This window comes from Diplotaxodon limnothrissa, linkage group LG6 (assembly GCF_057381915.1).
Source record: "Diplotaxodon limnothrissa isolate DT_005_m linkage group LG6, D_limnothrissa_male_GT1.1, whole genome shotgun sequence".
Lineage (NCBI taxonomy): Eukaryota > Metazoa > Chordata > Actinopteri > Cichliformes > Cichlidae > Diplotaxodon > Diplotaxodon limnothrissa.
The window spans coordinates 7,062,870-7,076,878 of NC_140601.1; positions in this window are offsets into that span (position 1 = coordinate 7,062,870).

The following is a 14,009-nucleotide window of genomic DNA, read 5'->3' on the forward strand; positions in this document are numbered from 1 at the left end:
TATAGGTTTTCATTATGTGTATAACTTGGAAATCTTAGCTCAAACAGCTGCAAATCCTGTTTTCCCAGCAAGAGGACCTTGAGTTCTATAAGATAAAGCCATAAACATGTGTATTCGAGTCTTCTATCAAAAGTTACAGCTATTTATATGAAGTTGTACAAAAACGCTTTCTTTCGCCAAGACAGTGCGTTTCTTACTGTTACATGCATTTGAATGGGGAACTCGACCGAAACAAAGTATAGGTTTTCATTATGTGTATAACTTGAAAATCTTAGCTCAAACAGCTGCAAATCTTGTTTTCCCAGCACGGGGACCTTGAGTTCTATAAGATAAAGCCATAAACATGTTTGTCTGAGTCTTCTATCAAAAGTTACAGCTATTTATATGAAGTTGTACAAAAACGCTTTCTTTCGCCAAGACAGTGCGTTTCTCACTGTTACATGCATTTGAATGGGGAACTCGACCGAAACAAAGTATAGGTTTTCATTATGTGTATAACTTGGAAATCTTAGCTCAAACAGCTGCAAATCCTGTTTTCACAGCAAGGGGACCTTGAGTTCTATAAGATAAAGCCATAAACATGTGTATTCGAGTCTTCTATCAAAAGTTACAGCTATTTATATGAAGTTGTACAAAAACGCTTTCTTTCGCCAAGACAGTGCGTTTCTTACTGTTACATGCATTTGAATGGGGAACTCGCCTGAAACAAAGTATAGGTTTTCATTATGTGTATAACTTGGAAATCTTAGCTCAAACAGCTGCAAATCCTGTTTTCCCAGCAAGAGGACCTTGAGTTCTATAAGATAAAGCCATAAACATGTGTATTCGAGTCTTCTATCAAAAGTTACAGCTATTTATATGAAGTTGTACAAAAACGCTTTCTTTCGCCAAGACAGTGCGTTTCTTACTGTTACATGCATTTGAATGGGGAACTCGACCGAAACAAAGTATAGGTTTTCATTATGTGTATAACTTGAAAATCTTAGCTCAAACAGCTGCAAATCTTGTTTTCCCAGCACGGGGACCTTGAGTTCTATAAGATAAAGCCATAAACATGTTTGTCTGAGTCTTCTATCAAAAGTTACAGCTATTTATATGAAGTTGTACAAAAACGCTTTCTTTCGCCAAAACAGTGCGTTTCTCACTGTTACATGCATTTGAATGGGGAACTCGACCGAAACAAAGTATAGGTTTTCATTATGTGTATAACTTGGAAATCTTAGCTCAAACAGCTGCAAATCCTGTTTTCACAGCAAGGGGACCTTGAGTTCTATAAGATAAAGCCATAAACATGTGTATTCGAGTCTTCTATCAAAAGTTACAGCTATTTATATGAAGTTGTACAAAAACGCTTTCTTTCGCCAAGACAGTGCGTTTCTTACTGTTACATGCATTTGAATGGGGAACTCGCCTGAAACAAAGTATAGGTTTTCATTATGTGTATAACTTGGAAATCTTAGCTCAAACAGCTGCAAATCCTGTTTTCCCAGCAAGAGGACCTTGAGTTCTATAAGATAAAGCCATAAACATGTGTATTCGAGTCTTCTATCAAAAGTTACAGCTATTTATATGAAGTTGTACAAAAACGCTTTCTTTCGCCAAGACAGTGCGTTTCTTACTGTTACATGCATTTGAATGGGGAACTCGACCGAAACAAAGTATAGGTTTTCATTATGTGTATAACGTGGAAATCTTAGCTCAAACAGCTGCAAATCCTGTTTTCCCAGCACGGGGACCTTGAGTTCTATAAGATAAAGCCATAAACATGTTTGTCTGAGTCTTCTATCAAAAGTTACAGCTATTTATATGAAGTTGTACAAAAACGCTTTCTTTCGCCAAGACAGTGCGTTTCTCACTGTTACATGCATTTGAATGGGGAACTCGACCGAAACAAAGTATAGGTTTTCATTATGTGTATAACTTGAAAATCTTAGCTCAAACAGCTGCAAATCTTGTTTTCCCAGCACGGGGACCTTGAGTTCTATAAGATAAAGCCATAAACATGTTTGTCTGAGTCTTCTATCAAAAGTTACAGCTATTTATATGAAGTTGTACAAAAACGCTTTCTTTCGCCAAGACAGTGCGTTTCTCACTGTTACATGCATTTGAATGGGGAACTCGACCGAAACAAAGTATAGGTTTTCATTATGTGTATAACTTGAAAATCTTAGCTCAAACAGCTGCAAATCCTGTTTTCCCAGCACGGGGACCTTGAGTTCTATAAGATAAAGCCATAAACATGTTTGTCTGAGTCTTCTATCAAAAGTTACAGCTATTTATATGAAGTTGTACAAAAACGCTTTCTTTCGCCAAGACAGTGCGTTTCTCACTGTTACATGCATTTGAATGGGGAACTCGACCGAAACAAAGTATAGGTTTTCATTATGTGTATAACTTGGAAATCTTAGCTCAAACAGCTGCAAATCCTGTTTTCCCAGCACGGGGATATTGAGTTCTATAAGATAAAGCCATAAACATGTTTGTCTGAGTCTTCTATCAAAAGTTACAGCTATTTATATGAAGTTGTACAAAAACGCTTTCTTTCGCCAAGACAGTGCGTTTCTCACTGTTACATGCATTTGAATGGGGAACTCGACCGAAACAAAGTATAGGTTTTCATTATGTGTATAACTTGGAAATCTTAGCTCAAACAGCTGCAAATCCTGTTTTCACAGCAAGGGGACCTTGAGTTCTATAAGATAAAGCCATAAACATGTGTATTCGAGTCTTCTATCAAAAGTTACAGCTATTTATATGAAGTTGTACAAAAACGCTTTCTTTCGCCAAGACAGTGCGTTTCTTACTGTTACATGCATTTGAATGGGGAACTCGCCTGAAACAAAGTATAGGTTTTCATTATGTGTATAACTTGGAAATCTTAGCTCAAACAGCTGCAAATCCTGTTTTCCCAGCAAGAGGACCTTGAGTTCTATAAGATAAAGCCATAAACATGTGTATTCGAGTCTTCTATCAAAAGTTACAGCTATTTATATGAAGTTGTACAAAAACGCTTTCTTTCGCCAAGACAGTGCGTTTCTTACTGTTACATGCATTTGAATGGGGAACTCGCCTGAAACAAAGTATAGGTTTTCATTATGTGTATAACTTGGAAATCTTAGCTCAAACAGCTGCAAATCCTGTTTTCCCAGCAAGAGGACCTTGAGTTCTATAAGATAAAGCCATAAACATGTGTATTCGAGTCTTCTATCAAAAGTTACAGCTATTTATATGAAGTTGTACAAAAACGCTTTCTTTCGCCAAGACAGTGCGTTTCTTACTGTTACATGCATTTGAATGGGGAACTCGACCGAAACAAAGTATAGGTTTTCATTATGTGTATAACTTGGAAATCTTAGCTCAAACAGCTGCAAATCCTGTTTTCCCAGCAAGGGGACCTTGAGTTCTATAAGATAAAGCCATAAACATGGTTGTCTGAGTCTTCTATCAAAAGTTACAGCTATTTATATGAAGTTGTACAAAAACGCTTTCTTTCGCCCAGACAGTGCGTTTCTCACTGTTACATGCATTTGAATGGGGAACTCGACCGAAACAAAGTATAGGTTTTCATTATGTGTATAACTTGAAAATCTTAGCTCAAACAGCTGCAAATCTTGTTTTCCCAGCACGGGGACCTTGAGTTCTATAAGATAAAGCCATAAACATGTTTGTCTGAGTCTTCTATCAAAAGTTACAGCTATTTATATGAAGTTGTACAAAAACGCTTTCTTTCGCCAAGACAGTGCGTTTCTCACTGTTACATGCATTTGAATGGGGAACTCGACCGAAACAAAGTATAGGTTTTCATTATGTGTATAACTTGGAAATCTTAGCTCAAACAGCTGCAAATCCTGTTTTCCCAGCAAGGGGACCTTGAGTTCTATAAGATAAAGCCATAAACATGGTTGTCTGAGTCTTCTATCAAAAGTTACAGCTATTTATATGAAGTTGTACAAAAACGCTTTCTTTCGCCAAGACAGTGCGTTTCTCACTGTTACATGCATTTGAATGGGGAACTCGACCGAAACAAAGTATAGGTTTTCATTATGTGTATAACTTGGAAATCTTAGCTCAAACAGCTGCAAATCCTGTTTTCCCAGCAAGAGGACCTTGAGTTCTATAAGATAAAGCCATAAACATGTGTATTCGAGTCTTCTATCAAAAGTTACAGCTATTTATATGAAGTTGTACAAAAACGCTTTCTTTCGCCAAGACAGTGCGTTTCTTACTGTTACATGCATTTGAATGGGGAACTCGACCGAAACAAAGTATAGGTTTTCATTATGTGTATAACTTGAAAATCTTAGCTCAAACAGCTGCAAATCTTGTTTTCCCAGCACGGGGACCTTGAGTTCTATAAGATAAAGCCATAAACATGTTTGTCTGAGTCTTCTATCAAAAGTTACAGCTATTTATATGAAGTTGTACAAAAACGCTTTCTTTCGCCAAGACAGTGCGTTTCTCACTGTTACATGCATTTGAATGGGGAACTCGACCGAAACAAAGTATAGGTTTTCATTATGTGTATAACTTGGAAATCTTAGCTCAAACAGCTGCAAATCCTGTTTTCACAGCAAGGGGACCTTGAGTTCTATAAGATAAAGCCATAAACATGTGTATTCGAGTCTTCTATCAAAAGTTACAGCTATTTATATGAAGTTGTACAAAAACGCTTTCTTTCGCCAAGACAGTGCGTTTCTTACTGTTACATGCATTTGAATGGGGAACTCGCCTGAAACAAAGTATAGGTTTTCATTATGTGTATAACTTGGAAATCTTAGCTCAAACAGCTGCAAATCCTGTTTTCCCAGCAAGAGGACCTTGAGTTCTATAAGATAAAGCCATAAACATGTGTATTCGAGTCTTCTATCAAAAGTTACAGCTATTTATATGAAGTTGTACAAAAACGCTTTCTTTCGCCAAGACAGTGCGTTTCTTACTGTTACATGCATTTGAATGGGGAACTCGACCGAAACAAAGTATAGGTTTTCATTATGTGTATAACTTGAAAATCTTAGCTCAAACAGCTGCAAATCTTGTTTTCCCAGCACGGGGACCTTGAGTTCTATAAGATAAAGCCATAAACATGTTTGTCTGAGTCTTCTATCAAAAGTTACAGCTATTTATATGAAGTTGTACAAAAACGCTTTCTTTCGCCAAGACAGTGCGTTTCTCACTGTTACATGCATTTGAATGGGGAACTCGACCGAAACAAAGTATAGGTTTTCATTATGTGTATAACTTGGAAATCTTAGCTCAAACAGCTGCAAATCCTGTTTTCCCAGCAAGAGGACCTTGAGTTCTATAAGATAAAGCCATAAACATGTGTATTCGAGTCTTCTATCAAAAGTTACAGCTATTTATATGAAGTTGTACAAAAACGCTTTCTTTCGCCAAGACAGTGCGTTTCTTACTGTTACATGCATTTGAATGGGGAACTCGACCGAAACAAAGTATAGGTTTTCATTATGTGTATAACGTGGAAATCTTAGCTCAAACAGCTGCAAATCCTGTTTTCCCAGCACGGGGACCTTGAGTTCTATAAGATAAAGCCATAAACATGTTTGTCTGAGTCTTCTATCAAAAGTTACAGCTATTTATATGAAGTTGTACAAAAACGCTTTCTTTCGCCAAGACAGTGCGTTTCTCACTGTTACATGCATTTGAATGGGGAACTCGACCGAAACAAAGTATAGGTTTTCATTATGTGTATAACTTGAAAATCTTAGCTCAAACAGCTGCAAATCTTGTTTTCCCAGCACGGGGACCTTGAGTTCTATAAGATAAAGCCATAAACATGTTTGTCTGAGTCTTCTATCAAAAGTTACAGCTATTTATATGAAGTTGTACAAAAACGCTTTCTTTCGCCAAGACAGTGCGTTTCTCACTGTTACATGCATTTGAATGGGGAACTCGACCGAAACAAAGTATAGGTTTTCATTATGTGTATAACTTGAAAATCTTAGCTCAAACAGCTGCAAATCCTGTTTTCCCAGCACGGGGACCTTGAGTTCTATAAGATAAAGCCATAAACATGTTTGTCTGAGTCTTCTATCAAAAGTTACAGCTATTTATATGAAGTTGTACAAAAACGCTTTCTTTCGCCAAGACAGTGCGTTTCTCACTGTTACATGCATTTGAATGGGGAACTCGACCGAAACAAAGTATAGGTTTTCATTATGTGTATAACTTGAAAATCTTAGCTCAAACAGCTGCAAATCCTGTTTTCCCAGCACGGGGACCTTGAGTTCTATAAGATAAAGCCATAAACATGTTTGTCTGAGTCTTCTATCAAAAGTTACAGCTATTTATATGAAGTTGTACAAAAACGCTTTCTTTCGCCAAGACAGTGCGTTTCTCACTGTTACATGCATTTGAATGGGGAACTCGACCGAAACAAAGTATAGGTTTTCATTATGTGTATAACTTGGAAATCTTAGCTCAAACAGCTGCAAATCCTGTTTTCCCAGCACGGGGACCTTGAGTTCTATAAGATAAAGCCATAAACATGTTTGTCTGAGTCTTCTATCAAAAGTTACAGCTATTTATATGAAGTTGTACAAAAACGCTTTCTTTCGCCAAGACAGTGCGTTTCTCACTGTTACATGCATTTGAATGGGGAACTCGACCGAAACAAAGTATAGGTTTTCATTATGTGTATAACTTGGAAATCTTAGCTCAAACAGCTGCAAATCCTGTTTTCACAGCAAGGGGACCTTGAGTTCTATAAGATAAAGCCATAAACATGTGTATTCGAGTCTTCTATCAAAAGTTACAGCTATTTATATGAAGTTGTACAAAAACGCTTTCTTTCGCCAAGACAGTGCGTTTCTCACTGTTACATGCATTTGAATGGGGAACTCGCCCGAAACAAAGTATAGGTTTTCATTATGTGTATAACTTGGAAATCTTAGCTCAAACAGCTGCAAATCCTGTTTTCCCAGCAAGGGGACCTTGAGTTCTATAAGATAAAGCCATAAACATGTGTATTCGAGTCTTCTATCAAAAGTTACAGCTATTTATATGAAGTTGTACAAAAACGCTTTCTTTCGCCAAGACAGTGCGTTTCTCACTGTTACATGCATTTGAATGGGGAACTCGACCGAAACAAAGTATAGGTTTTCATTATGTGTATAACTTGGAAATCTTAGCTCAAACAGCTGCAAATCCTGTTTTCCCAGCAAGGGGACCTTGAGTTCTATAAGATAAAGCCATAAACATGTGTATTCGAGTCTTCTATCAAAAGTTACAGCTATTTATATGAAGTTGTACAAAAACGCTTTCTTTCGCCAAGACAGTGCGTTTCTTACTGTTACATGCATTTGAATGGGGAACTCGACCGAAACAAAGTATAGGTTTTCATTATGTGTATAACTTGGAAATCTTAGCTCAAACAGCTGCAAATCCTGTTTTCCCAGCAAGGGGACCTTGAGTTCTATAAGATAAAGCCATAAACATGGTTGTCTGAGTCTTCTATCAAAAGTTACAGCTATTTATATGAAGTTGTACAAAAACGCTTTCTTTCGCCAAGACAGTGCGTTTCTCACTGTTACATGCATTTGAATGGGGAACTCGACCGAAACAAAGTATAGGTTTTCATTATGTGTATAACTTGAAAATCTTAGCTCAAACAGCTGCAAATCCTGTTTTCCCAGCACGGGGACCTTGAGTTCTATAAGATAAAGCCATAAACATGTTTGTCTGAGTCTTCTATCAAAAGTTACAGCTATTTATATGAAGTTGTACAAAAACGCTTTCTTTCGCCAAGACAGTGCGTTTCTCACTGTTACATGCATTTGAATGGGGAACTCGACCGAAACAAAGTATAGGTTTTCATTATGTGTATAACTTGGAAATCTTAGCTCAAACAGCTGCAAATCCTGTTTTCCCAGCAAGGGGACCTTGAGTTCTATAAGATAAAGCCATAAACATGTGTATTCGAGTCTTCTATCAAAAGTTACAGCTATTTATATGAAGTTGTACAAAAACGCTTTCTTTCGCCAAGACAGTGCGTTTCTTACTGTTACATGCATTTGAATGGGGAACTCGACCGAAACAAAGTATAGGTTTTCATTATGTGTATAACTTGAAAATCTTAGCTCAAACAGCTGCAAATCTTGTTTTCCCAGCACGGGGACCTTGAGTTCTATAAGATAAAGCCATAAACATGTTTGTCTGAGTCTTCTATCAAAAGTTACAGCTATTTATATGAAGTTGTACAAAAACGCTTTCTTTCGCCAAGACAGTGCGTTTCTCACTGTTACATGCATTTGAATGGGGAACTCGACCGAAACAAAGTATAGGTTTTCATTATGTGTATAACTTGGAAATCTTAGCTCAAACAGCTGCAAATCCTGTTTTCCCAGCACGGGGACCTTGAGTTCTATAAGATAAAGCCATAAACATGTTTGTCTGAGTCTTCTATCAAAAGTTACAGCTATTTATATGAAGTTGTACAAAAACGCTTTCTTTCGCCAAGACAGTGCGTTTCTCACTGTTACATGCATTTGAATGGGGAACTCGACCGAAACAAAGTATAGGTTTTCATTATGTGTATAACTTGAAAATCTTAGCTCAAACAGCTGCAAATCCTGTTTTCCCAGCACGGGGACCTTGAGTTCTATAAGATAAAGCCATAAACATGTTTGTCTGAGTCTTCTATCAAAAGTTACAGCTATTTATATGAAGTTGTACAAAAACGCTTTCTTTCGCCAAGACAGTGCGTTTCTCACTGTTACATGCATTTGAATGGGGAACTCGACCGAAACAAAGTATAGGTTTTCATTATGTGTATAACTTGGAAATCTTAGCTCAAACAGCTGCAAATCCTGTTTTCACAGCAAGGGGACCTTGAGTTCTATAAGATAAAGCCATAAACATGTGTATTCGAGTCTTCTATCAAAAGTTACAGCTATTTATATGAAGTTGTACAAAAACGCTTTCTTTCGCCAAGACAGTGCGTTTCTCACTGTTACATGCATTTGAATGGGGAACTCGACCGAAACAAAGTATAGGTTTTCATTATGTGTATAACTTGGAAATCTTAGCTCAAACAGCTGCAAATCCTGTTTTCCCAGCAAGGGGACCTTGAGTTCTATAAGATAAAGCCATAAACATGTGTATTCGAGTCTTCTATCAAAAGTTACAGCTATTTATATGAAGTTGTACAAAAACGCTTTCTTTCGCCAAGACAGTGCGTTTCTCACTGTTACATGCATTTGAATGGGGAACTCGCCCGAAACAAAGTATAGGTTTTCATTATGTGTATAACTTGGAAATCTTAGCTCAAACAGCTGCAAATCCTGTTTTCCCAGCAAGGGGACCTTGAGTTCTATAAGATAAAGCCATAAACATGTGTATTCGAGTCTTCTATCAAAAGTTACAGCTATTTATATGAAGTTGTACAAAAACGCTTTCTTTCGCCAAGACAGTGCGTTTCTTACTGTTACATGCATTTGAATGGGGAACTCGACCGAAACAAAGTATAGGTTTTCATTATGTGTATAACTTGGAAATCTTAGCTCAAACAGCTGCAAATCCTGTTTTCCCAGCAAGGGGACCTTGAGTTCTATAAGATAAAGCCATAAACATGGTTGTCTGAGTCTTCTATCAAAAGTTACAGCTATTTATATGAAGTTGTACAAAAACGCTTTCTTTCGCCAAGACAGTGCGTTTCTCACTGTTACATGCATTTGAATGGGGAACTCGACCGAAACAAAGTATAGGTTTTCATTATGTGTATAACTTGAAAATCTTAGCTCAAACAGCTGCAAATCCTGTTTTCCCAGCACGGGGACCTTGAGTTCTATAAGATAAAGCCATAAACATGTTTGTCTGAGTCTTCTATCAAAAGTTACAGCTATTTATATGAAGTTGTACAAAAACGCTTTCTTTCGCCAAGACAGTGCGTTTCTCACTGTTACATGCATTTGAATGGGGAACTCGACCGAAACAAAGTATAGGTTTTCATTATGTGTATAACTTGGAAATCTTAGCTCAAACAGCTGCAAATCCTGTTTTCCCAGCAAGGGGACCTTGAGTTCTATAAGATAAAGCCATAAACATGTGTATTCGAGTCTTCTATCAAAAGTTACAGCTATTTATATGAAGTTGTACAAAAACGCTTTCTTTCGCCAAGACAGTGCGTTTCTTACTGTTACATGCATTTGAATGGGGAACTCGACCGAAACAAAGTATAGGTTTTCATTATGTGTATAACTTGAAAATCTTAGCTCAAACAGCTGCAAATCTTGTTTTCCCAGCACGGGGACCTTGAGTTCTATAAGATAAAGCCATAAACATGTTTGTCTGAGTCTTCTATCAAAAGTTACAGCTATTTATATGAAGTTGTACAAAAACGCTTTCTTTCGCCAAGACAGTGCGTTTCTCACTGTTACATGCATTTGAATGGGGAACTCGACCGAAACAAAGTATAGGTTTTCATTATGTGTATAACTTGGAAATCTTAGCTCAAACAGCTGCAAATCCTGTTTTCCGAGCACGGGGACCTTGAGTTCTATAAGATAAAGCCATAAACATGTTTGTCTGAGTCTTCTATCAAAAGTTACAGCTATTTATATGAAGTTGAACAAAAACGCTTTCTTTCGCCAAGACAGTGCGTTTCTCACTGTTACATGCATTTGAATGGGGAACTCGACCGAAACAAAGTATAGGTTTTCATTATGTGTATAACTTGGAAATCTTAGCTCAAACAGCTGCAAATCCTGTTTTCCCAGCAAGAGGACCTTGAGTTCTATAAGATAAAGCCATAAACATGTGTATTCGAGTCTTCTATCAAAAGTTACAGCTATTTATATGAAGTTGTACAAAAACGCTTTCTTTCGCCAAGACAGTGCGTTTCTCACTGTTACATGCATTTGAATGGGGAACTCGACCGAAACAAAGTATAGGTTTTCATTATGTGTATAACTTGGAAATCTTAGCTCAAACAGCTGCAAATCCTGTTTTCCCAGCACGGGGATATTGAGTTCTATAAGATAAAGCCATAAACATGTTTGTCTGAGTCTTCTATCAAAAGTTACAGCTATTTATATGAAGTTGTACAAAAACGCTTTCTTTCGCCAAGACAGTGCGTTTCTCACTGTTACATGCATTTGAAAGGGGAACTTGACCGAAACAAAGTATAGGTTTTCATTATGTGTATAACTTGAAAATCTTAGCTCAAACAGCTGCAAATCCTGTTTTCCCAGCACGGGGACCTTGAGTTCTATAAGATAAAGCCATAAACATGTTTGTCTGAGTCTTCTATCAAAAGTTACAGCTATTTATATGAAGTTGTACAAAAACGCTTTCTTTCGCCAAGACAGTGCGTTTCTCACTGTTACATGCATTTGAATGGGGAACTCGACCGAAACAAAGTATAGGTTTTCATTATGTGTATAACTTGGAAATCTTAGCTCAAACAGCTGCAAATCCTGTTTTCACAGCAAGGGGACCTTGAGTTCTATAAGATAAAGCCATAAACATGTGTATTCGAGTCTTCTATCAAAAGTTACAGCTATTTATATGAAGTTGTACAAAAACGCTTTCTTTCGCCAAGACAGTGCGTTTCTTACTGTTACATGCATTTGAATGGGGAACTCGCCTGAAACAAAGTATAGGTTTTCATTATGTGTATAACTTGGAAATCTTAGCTCAAACAGCTGCAAATCCTGTTTTCCCAGCAAGAGGACCTTGAGTTCTATAAGATAAAGCCATAAACATGTGTATTCGAGTCTTCTATCAAAAGTTACAGCTATTTATATGAAGTTGTACAAAAACGCTTTCTTTCGCCAAGACAGTGCGTTTCTTACTGTTACATGCATTTGAATGGGGAACTCGCCTGAAACAAAGTATAGGTTTTCATTATGTGTATAACTTGGAAATCTTAGCTCAAACAGCTGCAAATCCTGTTTTCCCAGCAAGAGGACCTTGAGTTCTATAAGATAAAGCCATAAACATGTGTATTCGAGTCTTCTATCAAAAGTTACAGCTATTTATATGAAGTTGTACAAAAACGCTTTCTTTCGCCAAGACAGTGCGTTTCTTACTGTTACATGCATTTGAATGGGGAACTCGACCGAAACAAAGTATAGGTTTTCATTATGTGTATAACTTGGAAATCTTAGCTCAAACAGCTGCAAATCCTGTTTTCCCAGCAAGGGGACCTTGAGTTCTATAAGATAAAGCCATAAACATGGTTGTCTGAGTCTTCTATCAAAAGTTACAGCTATTTATATGAAGTTGTACAAAAACGCTTTCTTTCGCCCAGACAGTGCGTTTCTCACTGTTACATGCATTTGAATGGGGAACTCGCCCGAAACAAAGTATAGGTTTTCATTATGTGTATAACTTGAAAATCTTAGCTCAAACAGCTGCAAATCTTGTTTTCCCAGCACGGGGACCTTGAGTTCTATAAGATAAAGCCATAAACATGTTTGTCTGAGTCTTCTATCAAAAGTTACAGCTATTTATATGAAGTTGTACAAAAACGCTTTCTTTCGCCAAGACAGTGCGTTTCTCACTGTTACATGCATTTGAATGGGGAACTCGACCGAAACAAAGTATAGGTTTTCATTATGTGTATAACTTGGAAATCTTAGCTCAAACAGCTGCAAATCCTGTTTTCCCAGCAAGAGGACCTTGAGTTCTATAAGATAAAGCCATAAACATGTGTATTCGAGTCTTCTATCAAAAGTTACAGCTATTTATATGAAGTTGTACAAAAACGCTTTCTTTCGCCAAGACAGTGCGTTTCTTACTGTTACATGCATTTGAATGGGGAACTCGACCGAAACAAAGTATAGGTTTTCATTATGTGTATAACTTGAAAATCTTAGCTCAAACAGCTGCAAATCTTGTTTTCCCAGCACGGGGACCTTGAGTTCTATAAGATAAAGCCATAAACATGTTTGTCTGAGTCTTCTATCAAAAGTTACAGCTATTTATATGAAGTTGTACAAAAACGCTTTCTTTCGCCAAGACAGTGCGTTTCTCACTGTTACATGCATTTGAATGGGGAACTCGACCGAAACAAAGTATAGGTTTTCATTATGTGTATAACTTGGAAATCTTAGCTCAAACAGCTGCAAATCCTGTTTTCCGAGCACGGGGACCTTGAGTTCTATAAGATAAAGCCATAAACATGTTTGTCTGAGTCTTCTATCAAAAGTTACAGCTATTTATATGAAGTTGAACAAAAACGCTTTCTTTCGCCAAGACAGTGCGTTTCTCACTGTTACATGCATTTGAATGGGGAACTCGACCGAAACAAAGTATAGGTTTTCATTATGTGTATAACTTGGAAATCTTAGCTCAAACAGCTGCAAATCCTGTTTTCCCAGCAAGAGGACCTTGAGTTCTATAAGATAAAGCCATAAACATGTGTATTCGAGTCTTCTATCAAAAGTTACAGCTATTTATATGAAGTTGTACAAAAACGCTTTCTTTCGCCAAGACAGTGCGTTTCTTACTGTTACATGCATTTGAATGGGGAACTCGACCGAAACAAAGTATAGGTTTTCATTATGTGTATAACTTGAAAATCTTAGCTCAAACAGCTGCAAATCTTGTTTTCCCAGCACGGGGACCTTGAGTTCTATAAGATAAAGCCATAAACATGTTTGTCTGAGTCTTCTATCAAAAGTTACAGCTATTTATATGAAGTTGTACAAAAACGCTTTCTTTCGCCCAGACAGTGCGTTTCTCACTGTTACATGCATTTGAGTGGGGAACTCGACCGAAACAAAGTATAGGTTTTCATTATGTGTATAACTTGGAAATCTTAGCTCAAACAGCTGCAAATCCTGTTTTCCCAGCAAGGGGACCTTGAGTTCTATAAGATAAAGCCATAAACATGGTTGTCTGAGTCTTCTATCAAAAGTTACAGCTATTTATATGAAGTTGTACAAAAACGCTTTCTTTCGCCAAGACAGTGCGTTTCTTACTGTTACATGCATTTGAATGGGGAACTCGACCGAAACAAAGTATAGGTTTTCATTATGTGTATAACT